The sequence below is a fragment of the Cupressus sempervirens genome, chromosome 2 (genome assembly GCF_028749045.1).
Source record: "Cupressus sempervirens isolate cs-2001-9-10 chromosome 2, ASM2874904v1, whole genome shotgun sequence".
Lineage (NCBI taxonomy): Eukaryota > Viridiplantae > Streptophyta > Pinopsida > Cupressales > Cupressaceae > Cupressus > Cupressus sempervirens.
This window is the reverse complement of record NC_143119.1, coordinates 479,367,796-479,381,723: the sequence shown is the minus strand read 5'-3', so window position 1 is coordinate 479,381,723 and position 13,928 is coordinate 479,367,796. Positions and strand designations below refer to the sequence as shown.

The 13,928-nt window shown below is 35.1% G+C and overlaps 1 protein-coding gene across 2 annotated transcripts in view; it reads right to left on the bottom strand.

Moving 5' to 3' along the window:
• LUT2 (Lycopene beta/epsilon cyclase protein) overlaps positions 1 to 13,928 on the bottom strand; it is a 227,188-nt gene that overhangs the window by 53,865 nt on the left and 159,395 nt on the right. The window lies entirely within an intron of this gene.

The following is a 13,928-nucleotide window of genomic DNA, read 5'->3' as shown; positions in this document are numbered from 1 at the left end:
TAGTCGATCCTATTTCACTAACATGGTATCAGAGCAGTGTTCGTTTCTTATTCCTTTTCTTTAATGAAAGAAAGATGTGAATGTTGTAATCTGAAAGGAAGTATTGGGATAATATGCGCTGGATGCTTGGACATTCCAAAGGTTTTTTATGCCATGACTAAAATCTTGATCATTACCTATGCATGTCATGAGCAGGCCTTGGGAGTTTGGGAATCAACATGGATATGGAGCCAACCCTGCAATCAGCTTCACATAATCAGCAACGCCTTCAATGAGACCACTGGAGGCATTCACTTGGCCATCCCATTGTACACGTGTGTCATCTCGTGCTACAAAGCTCCTCGTATCTCTGCCTTCACTTCTTTGGTGTAGTCTGCAACATACTCTGCAGTTAAGTGGATTTCGTCTCCAATCGTATACGCGACTCCACTCGTGCTTTCCACAATTAGAGTAACTTTGCTCACCTTCTTCCTATTCGAAGCTGATTTCTGGCTGAAAGTGTTCCAGATAAATTTAGTAGAGGAGTTCATGATTTCCAATGCTCTGCCATTGCCGATCTCTTGGTTGAATCGATTGCCGCCTGGGGTTCTTTGTGTCGAATTAGTGAATTTGAATTCTAATGCTTCAACAACATTCCCAATTATTAATGTGACACCCAGCAGGAATAACATGAACGGAAACCTAGCAGGCCTTGGGAGTTTGGGAATCAACAACTGGAAATATCTTGAGAGTAAATATTAATATTCCTAAAATTAGACCGCCTAAAGACATTAGCGTATTACCTCCTATTGCTGTGAAATATTATTTGCTAGTTGCCATGGGAAATAGATCTTGAGGAAGTATGGAAACTTTGATAAATTATTTCATTCTCATATACCTTACCATGAGAAATCTAGAGTGCATCTGAAAACAAATAGAGGAGTTGCAAAATCCATTAGAATGCCTTAATGTGAGGGAACGGTATTGCTACCAAAGTCTATTGCATGGGCCAACATTAGTTTTTTGGAGTTCAACCCAAGCAGATATGTTATGACATGGAATTCTCCGTGTGATATAATTTTAGAAAAACAGGTTAAGAATATGATGACCTAAAATAAAGAGAAGTGTATTGGGCCATGTCGACACATGAAGATCACAAAAAAAAGAAGGGAATACCATACTGTAGAAAGCGACGAAATAGTGTCTCTTCATGACCAACAAATCTGTATAGACATGAATTGGTCAAAAGGACCTTGGATTGATATATTCAGGAATACATATATTCTTGGCATCGTTTTGGAGTTACAAATGAAACCATGAATGCAGCGATATCAATTGTTTCACTTTGAGTAGATGAGACCGCAATTGTGAATGTGACAATTTGGGTTGATTCAACAAGGATATTGATCGTATTGTATTTCTCTACAATTTTTATGTCATATAACTGTTGCGATAATTATTGCATATAATTGTGATGAAGATATTGTGAGGCCTCTAAGATGGATGTCACAACTGTTGTTACATCCCAATTTTTGACCTCGCTTGAAATATAGCCGTTGAGGTTCGCATGAAGTCAGTTGGCAGTTTGATTTGATATAATCTGGCGAAATGGTAAGATAGTTGGTCGTTACAATTTCAAGTGAAGATGACATGTTAGTTGATCGTTGATCGCGAATTCATGGAATTAAGGTGAAAGGTTAACTATTATGATTATTTATGATTATATAATTTATAATTATATTATGGAGAAATTCCTTGCAAGGAGCATGTCGAAGGGGTGAAAGCATTGTTAGAAAAGAATTAGGCAGGGCATCACCATCATTGGGCAGACGGGTAAAAGACCTAGCCAAAATACATTTGCGGGACTTGTATAAGTTATTTAATAATTTAATTAAAATAGTTAGGATAAAATATAAAATGTATCTTAAAAATTTATCTTAAAGGATTTTTAATTTATCTTTCATTATATTGTTTTTAATAATTATTTATTTCATACATCTAAATATAAAATCATTTTAGCCCCAATATAATTTAATAGTCAATTAAGTGATGGTTGCTTATTCATATTAGATTTTAATAATTATTATAACTTATAAACTTCCTATTTTCTTTCTTCCTTTCCTTCCTCCTTTCTTTTCCTTTTAAAAATCGAGTTGAGGGAAATTCGAATGGTTTTCTTTGTAACTGTTAGGTACTTGAAGAGCCAAGCATCTCTTTTAATGGTTTCTTCAATTGTATAATTGGGACCTTGGTGCGCAAACCCGTAACACTTCTTTCATTTGTCTTTTCATATTTTGCTTATGTTTTTTCTAGTGAGGAGAAGACTTAGTTTGAACGGTAGCCATTGCAATGGAGTTTCCTGGTGTAGTCCCTGCGTTAATATATTTCTGTCATTGTGGAAGGTCGTGTTCAGTCCCTGTGCACGGTATGGTAGCTCCTCCAAGGAGAGCGTGGGAAGTCTGTTCTTGTGAGTTGATCTGGAGCCGACATGTCTCTATTCATGAACGTTTAGATTACTGCAGAACATCACCAACCATGGGACCTTAGTAGGAAGGTCAAACCAAAATCACGAGTAGAATGCTCTATCCAAGATTCATTGTGGAGGTCACGTAAGACATCTGCCAATAGCCAAGTATGTTATATGTTCTTTATTCGCTAGTTTAAATTGTAATAACTCATACACTGTTGGTTCCTTGTTACTACCTTTCTTAGTATAACGTCAGCAGTGTGTTGATAGAGGTACTGAACCCATATCATGATATATTTGTTTCTTCCAAGGGATAGTAAATAGATTCATTTTGCAGTTTGAAGTAATCCATGACATGATAGTTTATGTAATATTAACCATCTTAGTTTAGAACCAAATACTTTCTGTTATATACTTGCAATGGAGATTTTGAAAATTAGGACACCAATTCAACAATGATGCTTGTTGAGCTAAAGAAATGTAAAGAAAAACCAACGTATTGGCACTAATAATAATCACAGACTAAATCATGTTGGGCAGTAAAAGATTTCAAGTTCTTGGAAAACTGTTCTTAAATCATAGATGATTCTTATTTCATAAGATTGAATCAATCATGCATACAGGAGATAGAGATGCAATGGAAGCTGTAAGCAATTATACCTGGCTTAGAAATGTAATACATTCATTTATACCATAACAGTTAAAAAACATTATCAAGACTCCATACACCATAGAAAACTCACCAGGCAATACGATGAAGAGGTGGAGATAATTAGATATTCAATTTGAGATCTTTAAAGAACATAATTTTAAGATCATAGTTTGTGAAAGGCTAAATGCATGTAAAATTGACAGAACCAGTTAATCTGAGAATTCCTAACTCCTGGACTCACTCGGCTGTGTAGCCAAGCAGAAGGGTGACAAGGTGAAAGAGAGGAATCTGTAATAATAAGATTCAATATTAGTTATGTCATATCAATATTCATCATTTACTATGAATTAAATAATAACTCATGCACTTCCCTACTATTGTGATCTCCTACTGCCAAGTCATTAATTTTCAAGAAGCCCAATGGATGGCAAGATGATCCCTGTCTATTCTGGGTAGGGAGGGCCTTTCTCGTTAGAGATTGTGTGGGGATATATATATTGTGGTCCGAGGTTGGGTGGTTAAGCCCCTGACAATGTTTCATCTTTCTCAAGATGTCAGATATGCGTCAGAGAGAGAGAAGTCGTGCATTCAATTGTTTATCAGAAACAAGTATTATCATTTTTGTTTATGAGAAGGTAAGATTTAATTGAAGTATTTCATTGTTATCATCATTTTACTTTCATATAAATGAATATTGAATATAAGTATTTATCTAATCTTGAGAAATTGTCACAGATAAGCAATCGAAGGAAAAGAAATCCGAGACCCTAATTGATTGTGTGACAGCTGGAATCTTAATTGATACAGTGGTATTGGAAGCCCTAACTGAAACCGTGGTATCAAAAGCCCTAGTTGAATCGGTGGTCGTAGAAGCCCTAAATTGAATCCGTCGTTGCGGAAACCCTAGATAGAAATCCGTCATCGTGGATGCCCTAATTGAATTCCGTGGTCGCGGAAGCCCTAAGTGGTAAAGCAGTGCCAGAAGCCCCAAATAAACCTATGGTAATTGATGCCCTAATTGTTAAGATGATATGTGATGCCCTAATTTAAGTTATATTGGTATTTAGTGGTATTCATCAAATGATTTTTTTTGAGATAGCAGTCGATTTGAGAAATTGTTATAATGTATTTGTGGACTAACCCGGGTGGTTGCAGAAGCATACTTAGATGATTTTCAGTCTCAATTTTTCTGAGGTACGTGATTTCAATTTCTGAAGTAATTTCATTAAAAAGTATTTCAAGTATTTAGTTAAGAAATTTTTTGTTTAACTGACTTTAACGGTAAATCTTCTTCACATGAACATGAATGATGTAATTGCCTTCTTATGAAATCGAAGTTATAACTGTATTCTATGCATATGTTAGATGTTAATTTAGACCTGGAAAATCTAGATGTTACAACTGTGTATACCGATGTGATGATGATGTCATTTTGGTTATTCTTATCATTGCAATCTCCAATATGGATGAATTCACAAGTGGTTAAAATGCAGGGCTAATGTTGAAAATTGCCAAAGCTATCGAGACAGTTTATTGATGATTTTTAGTAGAACTAGAGTTTGTTATATGTTGAAATTGTAACTGCTATTGGTTCAATGTGTTGAAGGGAGCATGTTTCCTTCTATTGGTGGCAACATTGATAAATATACACTCTTAATGGTGGAGAATGACATTGGTTGCATTAAGGAGAATGTGATATTTGACAATTGACAAGATATGTTATTTCTTGTTTTCCAACACTATGATTGGTTGGAGAATTTGTGGTTTATTCCTTACCATGTCCAGTTGGTCATGAGGAATTATGAGATGGAAAAGTTCAAAGTTCATTTTGGAGGACAAAGTTCAAAAGTTCCTCCCATTTATCAGAAGTTGTGAGAGATTAGTGTTTTCTTTTTTTAGAGGGCTTCTATAGATGGAGGGCTGCTCTTTATTACAAGAATTTAAACCAAGTTGTTTTGCCACAATTGATGTAATGTAAAATTATTTGACGATGTAAGAATGGGAATTTTACATTGTGGGAGGAATATAAACCAATGTTCCATTCTCATTGTTTGACAAATGATTAGACAGAGGCATTTTTTGACTTGATGGATATGGACCTTCATTGCAGCAACTTATATTATTATTGCAGATAAGTATTTATTATCCTCGGGTATTGCATGTATCTACTCATTGTAGTCTCTCTCTTATTTTGTATTTCTATAATTACTATAAAGAGCTATTTGCCTTGATCTTTTCCTTTGTCTCTGAGGATGTTTATCCAAGAAAAAAAGATTGGTACATTAGGCATGCTACCAAATATTGTGCAGACTCAATCTTATGATAGTAGCTTCAAAAAAGCTATGATTTAGGATTCACGAATCATCTGATGATTAGGTTGGATAATGTGAGTTTCTTGAAGCAAATATCCTTGATTAAAATTATGAGAGGGAGTCTAACAATTCATTAAAGGCAACCTTGGAGAAAGAGAGGGAGCATAAAATAATAAATGTTTAAATCATACTTTTGATGATCTTGGTTTAGAAGGAGTAGACCTTGATTGATGGATTCTCCACTAGTTAGAAACTATAACAGCTAAAGGACTATGATTCATGGGATAAAGTCTCATATATATAGGCTGGAAGGCCTTATGCTATCAGGATAACCATTGAACTACGAAAGCATGAAATGACTTGCTACAAAGAGCATAGAAGGATGATAACAGATTCAGAGGAAGTCTGATACTTCATTGGAGAGAACCTTGAGCTAAGACGTCAGAATAGTTGATATCAAACTAAGAGGGAGAAATCTTATTCTCTGATATGTTTTATGGTGAATGTTGTGACAACATCACTTGACAGTACTCGTGAAGACTTCATACGAACCTTTGATGTCATACATGTATGAACCTGTCCCCTGTGTACATCATGAAGAAGTGACAACTTCTAAATGATTATCACTTGTATTAGGAGAAGTTGTTGTAAAGTGACGTCCTTACAATAAGTTGTAGCATGATTCATTTTTGCGAAATTGTTTCATGTAAAGGCTTTATCTTATAAATCAACAACTAGGCGGTTGATATCATTAATTTGATTATCTACAAGTTGCTTGTATAGATATATTTTCGGTACTTGGTGTATATCTTGCCTTGATATTCGGATAGGCCATTACTACATTGAATACTTGGTGGATATCATTTAGTTGATGTTCTAATAGGCCATTACTCAGAATATTTGTTGAATATCATTTGATTGATAGGCCAATGCTCATATTACCAAATATGATATCAAATAGTAATTGGTGAATATCATATGTTGATATTCTGACAGGCCAATACTTACATGATATCATATTCTAGAATTCTTCTGATCAAAGATTTCCTATAAGTGTTATTTTTTGAAATATTACCTATGGTGTAATATCTATGTGTTTTATCCTTCTTCATTAAGAGGGAGTGTTAATGTTATAATTCTATCGGATAAATTCTATTATATATGGAATAATTAACTTATATGAAGAGTGATATATATATATATATATATATATATATATATATATTGTTATATAACAATTCTAATATATTGAGGGTATATTACTTGTATTATAACTATAACTAATGTAAGTTAATATGTTAAAGAGACATGTCTCTTCAAGAGACATGCCTCTTTATTTGACATTTATATTCATTCATATAGTAACTTGAAAAACACACAAAATATCCACAAGTGCTATTACAAGTTACAGAATAGTTGATCCTATTTCACTAACACAGGTGTTGGGAGATTGAATCTATGATTGGACGGGGATTTTATTATGGTTCTATTCAGTTTGAGGTTGATTATGGTGATGATCAATGTTGACCAATTTACAAGTGCGATATTTCTTCAAAGAGTAATATGGGCTCCAGGAATTCAGTTGACAGGTGTTTTGCAAAGTGGTACCGTGCTTCACAGTTTGGTCGGGTTTGTTGTCAGTTTGGGCTACTAGATTAACTACAGATTTATATGGGATCCTAGTAAATATTGCTTGAGGGCAAGCAATCTCACGGAGGGGAGATTTGTAATGTCCCTTTTTTGGGGACATCAGAATTATTAAGAAGAAACGAATTTACCATTTTAAATTTGACTATGTAAGCTAGAGTTTTATTATTAAAGATCAAATTAATATTCCATGTGGTCACAAGAGGACGAGGAGGAATAAGACGATTTATCAGAGAGAAGTTGAAGAGTCAAGGAATAGGATGAAGGGCAGAGGGGAGCCGAAAAGTCTCAGGATTGTGTTAAAAGAGGAAAGAAGTTCTTTCTTGATATGCTTGGTTTATTATTCAGTTCAGTTTCCTCTCTTGTGAGAGTCTCAGAAAGCTTCAGCTTTCAGCTAGTTGGAGGACGTAGCCCCTCGTGCTAGCAAACAATGGACGCAAACCCATTGTCTCGAGGAACATCACTTCAGGTGTTTCATTCACGTTTACAGGTTCTTATCGTATCGTTCCCATCTGACTGTTGAATCTATATTTAGGATTGGTTTCTGTGCATTTGTTATTGTATTGCTGTTGTATAATACAACAACGCATTTAGTGGTTATTTGTGTTAATTCCGGGTCTTTACATGTACTTTTTGAATATTGGAGGAATAAAACGAAGTTTTCTGAGTTTCCTTGTATGCAAATCTGCGGGTTACAACTCGATTAACATTCTGAAATTTATATCAAATACTGGTTTTACTGTTCGGATTTAAATTTGCAAATTTATTTCACAGGTTTTAGTAAAATATCCGGAAAGAGATGTTACACTATTGTAATGGGCCAATTGATTTTTTTGTTTCTCGGACCCATTCTTATTTTGTTTCTGTAGTTTATGTCGCCGTCGGCTATCTTTGTACACCCGCGGAAAGTTTTCCCCGCCAAGTATTTAAGCACAACTTAGAAGTAGTCTTTAAGTATGCAATTTGGATTATTTCTTTGTACTGCGAATTCCAGTTGGGATTCTCTATTGTTTGCCATTTCGGAAGTGAAAGATCTTCCCTATTTGGCTCTTCCAGTTTAGGTGGGATTCAACCCTCACCCTATTCTGTTGCTTGTAGCACTTCACTCGGATCTAGAAAATCGAAGTACTATTATCTTGCGAATTGATGAAATCATTATTATCAAATTCTCTTGCGTTGGATGACTAAGGTATTTCACAAAGTGTTCTGTGTTTTCTCTCCTTCCATTTCACCTTCCACTCTATTGTTTGCAAATTCTGTATTCATCCTCCTCCTGTGTATTAATCGTACGACCCTCTCTATTCCCTTACGGCCTCCTTGTATGGCTTCCCACAATCCCTTGTATCCACCATACGGACCACAACACCCCCTCCAAACAACCGTACAGACTGTCCTACCAACATACAACTGTCCATCCTTGACTGTACGGCCTCCCTCTCCCACTGTACAGCCATCATACCATACGGCCCCTAAGACATCTCTTCCCACCGTACACCTAGACACTGTACGACCAACAATCTGCTCCTATATGACCTCACCCTTGTCAATGTACGGGTAGCCTAGTTACATCGTACAGCCAAGACTCTTGCTGTGTACGACCATAAAAATACAATACCGTACCACACCCTCCAGTGAATTGACAGGCACGGAATTAGAAACTGATTAAGTTTTTTCTTCCCCGGGGTTCAAACATTACAGAATACTTATATTAATTGAATCCAAGAGAATGCATTGAAATTAATAAATGCTCTGCCTTATTTGGAATTCTCAAATTATACTTTGATATTCAGTATTTGTTAATATTGAATCTACTCTACATACATTCAGTCAGTCACATTTGCAGCTGTCGCATTTCAACATGGTATCAAAGCAAATCCTGTGAGGAATAATCAGGGTTAGAAAAAGTGAGAGTGAATGAAAAGAATAAATGTGGAGGAAATAATAATATTTCATAAATGCTTGATGTGTTACAGGAAATCCCATCATCAATTGTGGAGTTTCATGGCATGGTGATATATATATATATCTGATTTATTAATGGTTGAGCTGTTCTATGGAGTTTGAATGGAGGCCATAACAGATTTCAGACTCTTCCCACGGCAAGGTTTTGGCGATAAGTGGAACCCATAGTCAATACAGTTTGGAGTATGGGAAGAACACATATTTGTAGGATCATATACATCATTCCTTGCTAAACAGTCAATGTCAAATATATGTTTCTTTAGTAAATACAAACGCCACATCTGCAGGCCAACACAGGTTCATATATGCCCAGATTTGCTTATGGATTAAGTGGTGAATAGCAGTGATGTTGATGTTGAAAGTCGTAGTTATTAGGTATCTATTTGTATTACTGTGCACTGTAAACAGAGACTCAGCCCCAACAAAAAGATATATGAGAAAACATAATGGAATGCAGCAAACCAGAAGGCCATCAAACGGATGGAGGAAATAGTAAACAGGATATTGCAAGTGGAAATCACGCCGGGGTCTGTACGAACCAGCAAACCACTACAGGTGTACTTTATATATATATATATATATATATATATATATATATATATGCCAACAAAGATAAATAAGGTGACTGATCAAATGAGCAATTGGAATATGGATGAGTATGTTAATGATCACACAACACAAGAAAACTATTATGTGCACCAATCATATGTAAGGCGATTCATATTGATATCCTCATCTCCAATTATGCAGATGCAACTCATGGATGAGATGAATCACATGAGGTGGGGCACCATTAGTTGTGGGTGTTAAAAGGAAGATAACAAATTGTTCAAGGTAGTACTGATTATTATTCCAGCAACACAGAGAAAAATTAATTGTTGAAGGCACAAGCTGCAGCAGCATCCTTTGTCAAAATACAATTTAAGCTAGAGAAGAAAGCTGGAAACTATACACCTGCTATGGAGACTTGGCAAGAGTGGAGGACAAAGTCCTTCGTCATATGGTTGCAGGTTGAAGAGCTGAAAGCTCAGCTTGATTGCTTCTATTCCGTCCTCCCATAATGCAAAAAAAACTAAGGTTCTGAGATCCATTAAAACAGAAATAAGTTTGCCATATTTGACGAGGTGCAAAAGTTGTTCAACAGTATAAAAGTGGGAATTTCCATTGTAGAGGGAATAATAACCAATGTTCCGTTCCCATTGTTTGACAAATGCTTATATGCAGGCACTTTCTGACATTCATTGGAACAACTTGTATCAAGGATGTTGATGTGCAGATAAGTATTTATTATCCTTGATTATTACATTTATCTACTCTCTGTAGTTCCTCTCTAAATTGTATTTCTAGATGTACTATGTTTACCGTATGGATTAATTAAGCAACGCACACTGAAAATCGATACGAACACTGAACAGCAAATAGCAGAACTTCTATTATTATTCGCATATGCCAACAGTACATTATGTTTTTCTTCCTATGATAATGATCAGATAATGATCAGATGAATACAATGCTTCCCGAAGGGGTTATAAATACTTTCCAACGAACCTTCCCGAAGGTATCCGTCGGCTAAGTACATTATACCCGTTACAAACTGTTTTCCTGTCGGCTACATAACAAGACTTTTACCGAAGGGACCTGTCGGCCGATGCACAATTTCTACCGACGACATACTATAACAACTAATTTTACCTTATTCTTTTCCTTTGTCTCTGAGGATGGTCTTGCAGGAAAAGAATGGTACATTAGAGGGAGTAGCTAGATGAACTGATTCAATTGATCTTCGAGGATAAATAGATACTTAAATGCTTATAGTCATGGACTAAGTTAATGGCTGAAACATTTTCGAAGAGGAAATAGCATTACATTAGAAGACACCTTGGATGAGGAGATGGGGAGGTTGACGAATGTACTTGGAGCTTCAGAAAGAAGCCAAATTAGCACGAATGCCTGATGTAGCCATATCTGGGGAGAAATCCACATTTTATTGCATTCACTCATGCTACAATGGAATCAGACAAGTACAAGTGTGTATGGGAAGTTGCTCTTATTAAAATAATACATCATGTGCCTAATGATGAGTCCCTTGGAACAAGATATTTTCCATGATTGGAGTATATGAATAGGACATGCTTCCGTGACAGAGGGATTAGCTTAAGGATCTACGTTGTTGGTATCCAATGATATTGATTCTGAGGGAGTAGACCATGACAAGATGGTTTCTTTAACTTTTGGTTGAGGTACATTAACATTGAAGAACAAACAACTAACCCTCTCACCAAGCCTCATGCTAGAGATAAGTTTTGTGTACTTTTCGGACAAGCTTGATATGTTGGAGAATGAAGCCTTAGCTGATGAGCTATTATTTATACCCTTGCGTATTCTTTCCTTTGAGAGAGAAGTTTGAGGTGAAAGTTATTGTTTTCACCTTATGGATTGAGCTAGAATGGATCTACCCTCTAATATGGTTCATGTGTGTGATGCCATGAGAACACCATGTGAGAGAATCCGTGGTAACTTTGTTTAAAATACTTTATTGTCATATGTGTGACTCCATGACTTCATGGGCCTCCTGTGTAAAAAATTGAAAGGAGATGATTTTTCTGATAATGTACACTTGTATTCAACATTGTAAGGTGATGACTTTACAATGTTTACTATCATGACGAATATCATGTTGACTTGATATTCAGGGAAATGTCTTAATATCTCTTGAACTTATTGATAGATATCATATGCTGACTTAATATCGGTTGTGTATCAATACGTTCTTAATGAGATAAAAATGGTGGATATTATGCGATGCAATACCCGTGGACACATGATAGGTTATGGTAGACATCATGTGATGTGATTTTAGTGCACATACCATAACTAGGATATACGAATGTCACGTGACTTGATGTTTTGTATACTCCTTGATATCATGAGTTAGGTGATATCTAAATTAGTTCATCCTTAGTTATCTTCCCTAGCTAAGAGGAACTGTTGAGATATGACAGTGTCGGTCAGATACTAATTATGGCAACTGTACACACGTATATCTTGCCACTAATATCACAGTCGACTATCTTTCTGATTATCTGAAACTATTATGTCAAACTGAGTATGCAAATCTGTACATTCAGATTATACCTCTCTTGGAGATTGTGCAATACTTCCTTGCAAAATATCGATCATGGATTGGATTAAGTTTATGATCCATCATCCTATGTAAATCGGAGGTTGCGATAATAAACATGCCTGATTAGGAACGGGTCTATTGGAGTGTTAATTATGTGACTACGTGCCTCTTCACCAAGAGACACATAATGGACAGTCAAGTGCACTCATTATGTGGCTCTTAGTATGAATACTTATATGGATTAAATCCAAGAGACAATCTAATTTACTTAGATATTGCGCTGCCTTATTTGGAATTCTCAGATTATACTTAGTTATTCAGTATTTGTAAATATTGAATCTAATTTACATACATTCAGTCAGTCACATTTGCAGCAGTCACATTTTAACAGATGCAATTGAACAAGAATAAAATTTCTACTTATCCTTCTATTCACTCTGATGATAAATTAAAGTGTACGATTTCATGCACAGCCAAACTTTTGATAAATCACCATTCATATATCAAGGCTGTAATGTCCCCATTTCCAAGATTGAATTTAACAATTATAAGAATTATATATAAAATTAAATGATTAAATAATAAGAAAATATATAACTACAAATAAAATCAATAATATTTATAATAAATAAAAGACTAAAGTAATATTATAATGAAATAATATATTATATAAATAATATATAACACATTACATAATATTTCAAATATCATAAATATCATTAATTTGGAAATCTACAATATAAATATATTATGAAATATATCGATAATGATATATAATAATTTATATCTAAATGATAAATATGAATAATCATATAGTTAACATACAATTCAATGGATGGAAACCTTTGAAAGGTCGTACCTCTTCCATTCAACACAAGTATAAAAGAGGATAAGCTACGGAGAATATGAAGGCAGGCAGAGAAATAAATAAATAATTAGGAAAGTAAGGCGGGGGAAAATAGAAGAGAAATGGAGGACATTGGGGAACTACAATCTCCATTTTTGACAGTGAATAGTAAAGGCAGAACCCAGAGGATTGGACGATCAATGAAGATGAAAGCATAATAACCCAACTAATATCTTCAGTCGCAATAAAGGAGAGATGATGTTGTTAGTGCAGAATGGAAAATGTTAAGAAGAGTTGCAGACAAAGTAAGAGAATGATAAGGAGAATCCCAAGCCGGCCAAATTCACAAAACACTCAGTCAATTATCATTCACAAGAGAGCTGTAGAACTTATACAGTCAGCACTGCAATAATGCGAAACTCAAACCAGATATATATATATATATATATATATATATATATATATATATATATATATATATATATATATATATATATATATAATGAGTACTTATTTAACGAATCCAAGAGAGGGAAGGACAATCACAGAAAACATTCTAAGGACCCCAGATACGGCTATCAAACGTGTCGCAACAAATTACCAAAAGAACTATCAACCCACAAGAAGAAAGACATTCAAATGCACGCCCTCCCTACTTGTATTTACATCTATAACACCATTCAGCACAAACTCAGTACAGAGAATGCAGAAGCAATGAACAGATTACAAGCGGGTAGAAGCAAGGTATTAAGGCAGTATAGACGTACAGTGAACAAATGTTTAGGGCCACACGATAGTAGGTATCGAGTGATAGAGGATATACAACAAATATCTTGTATGCAGATCCTAGGTGATTCCATGCCATTGGTCGATGCGATCTATGCATTCAGAAACATTATCAGTTATTAACTTATTAGTATAAATATGGAATTATATAA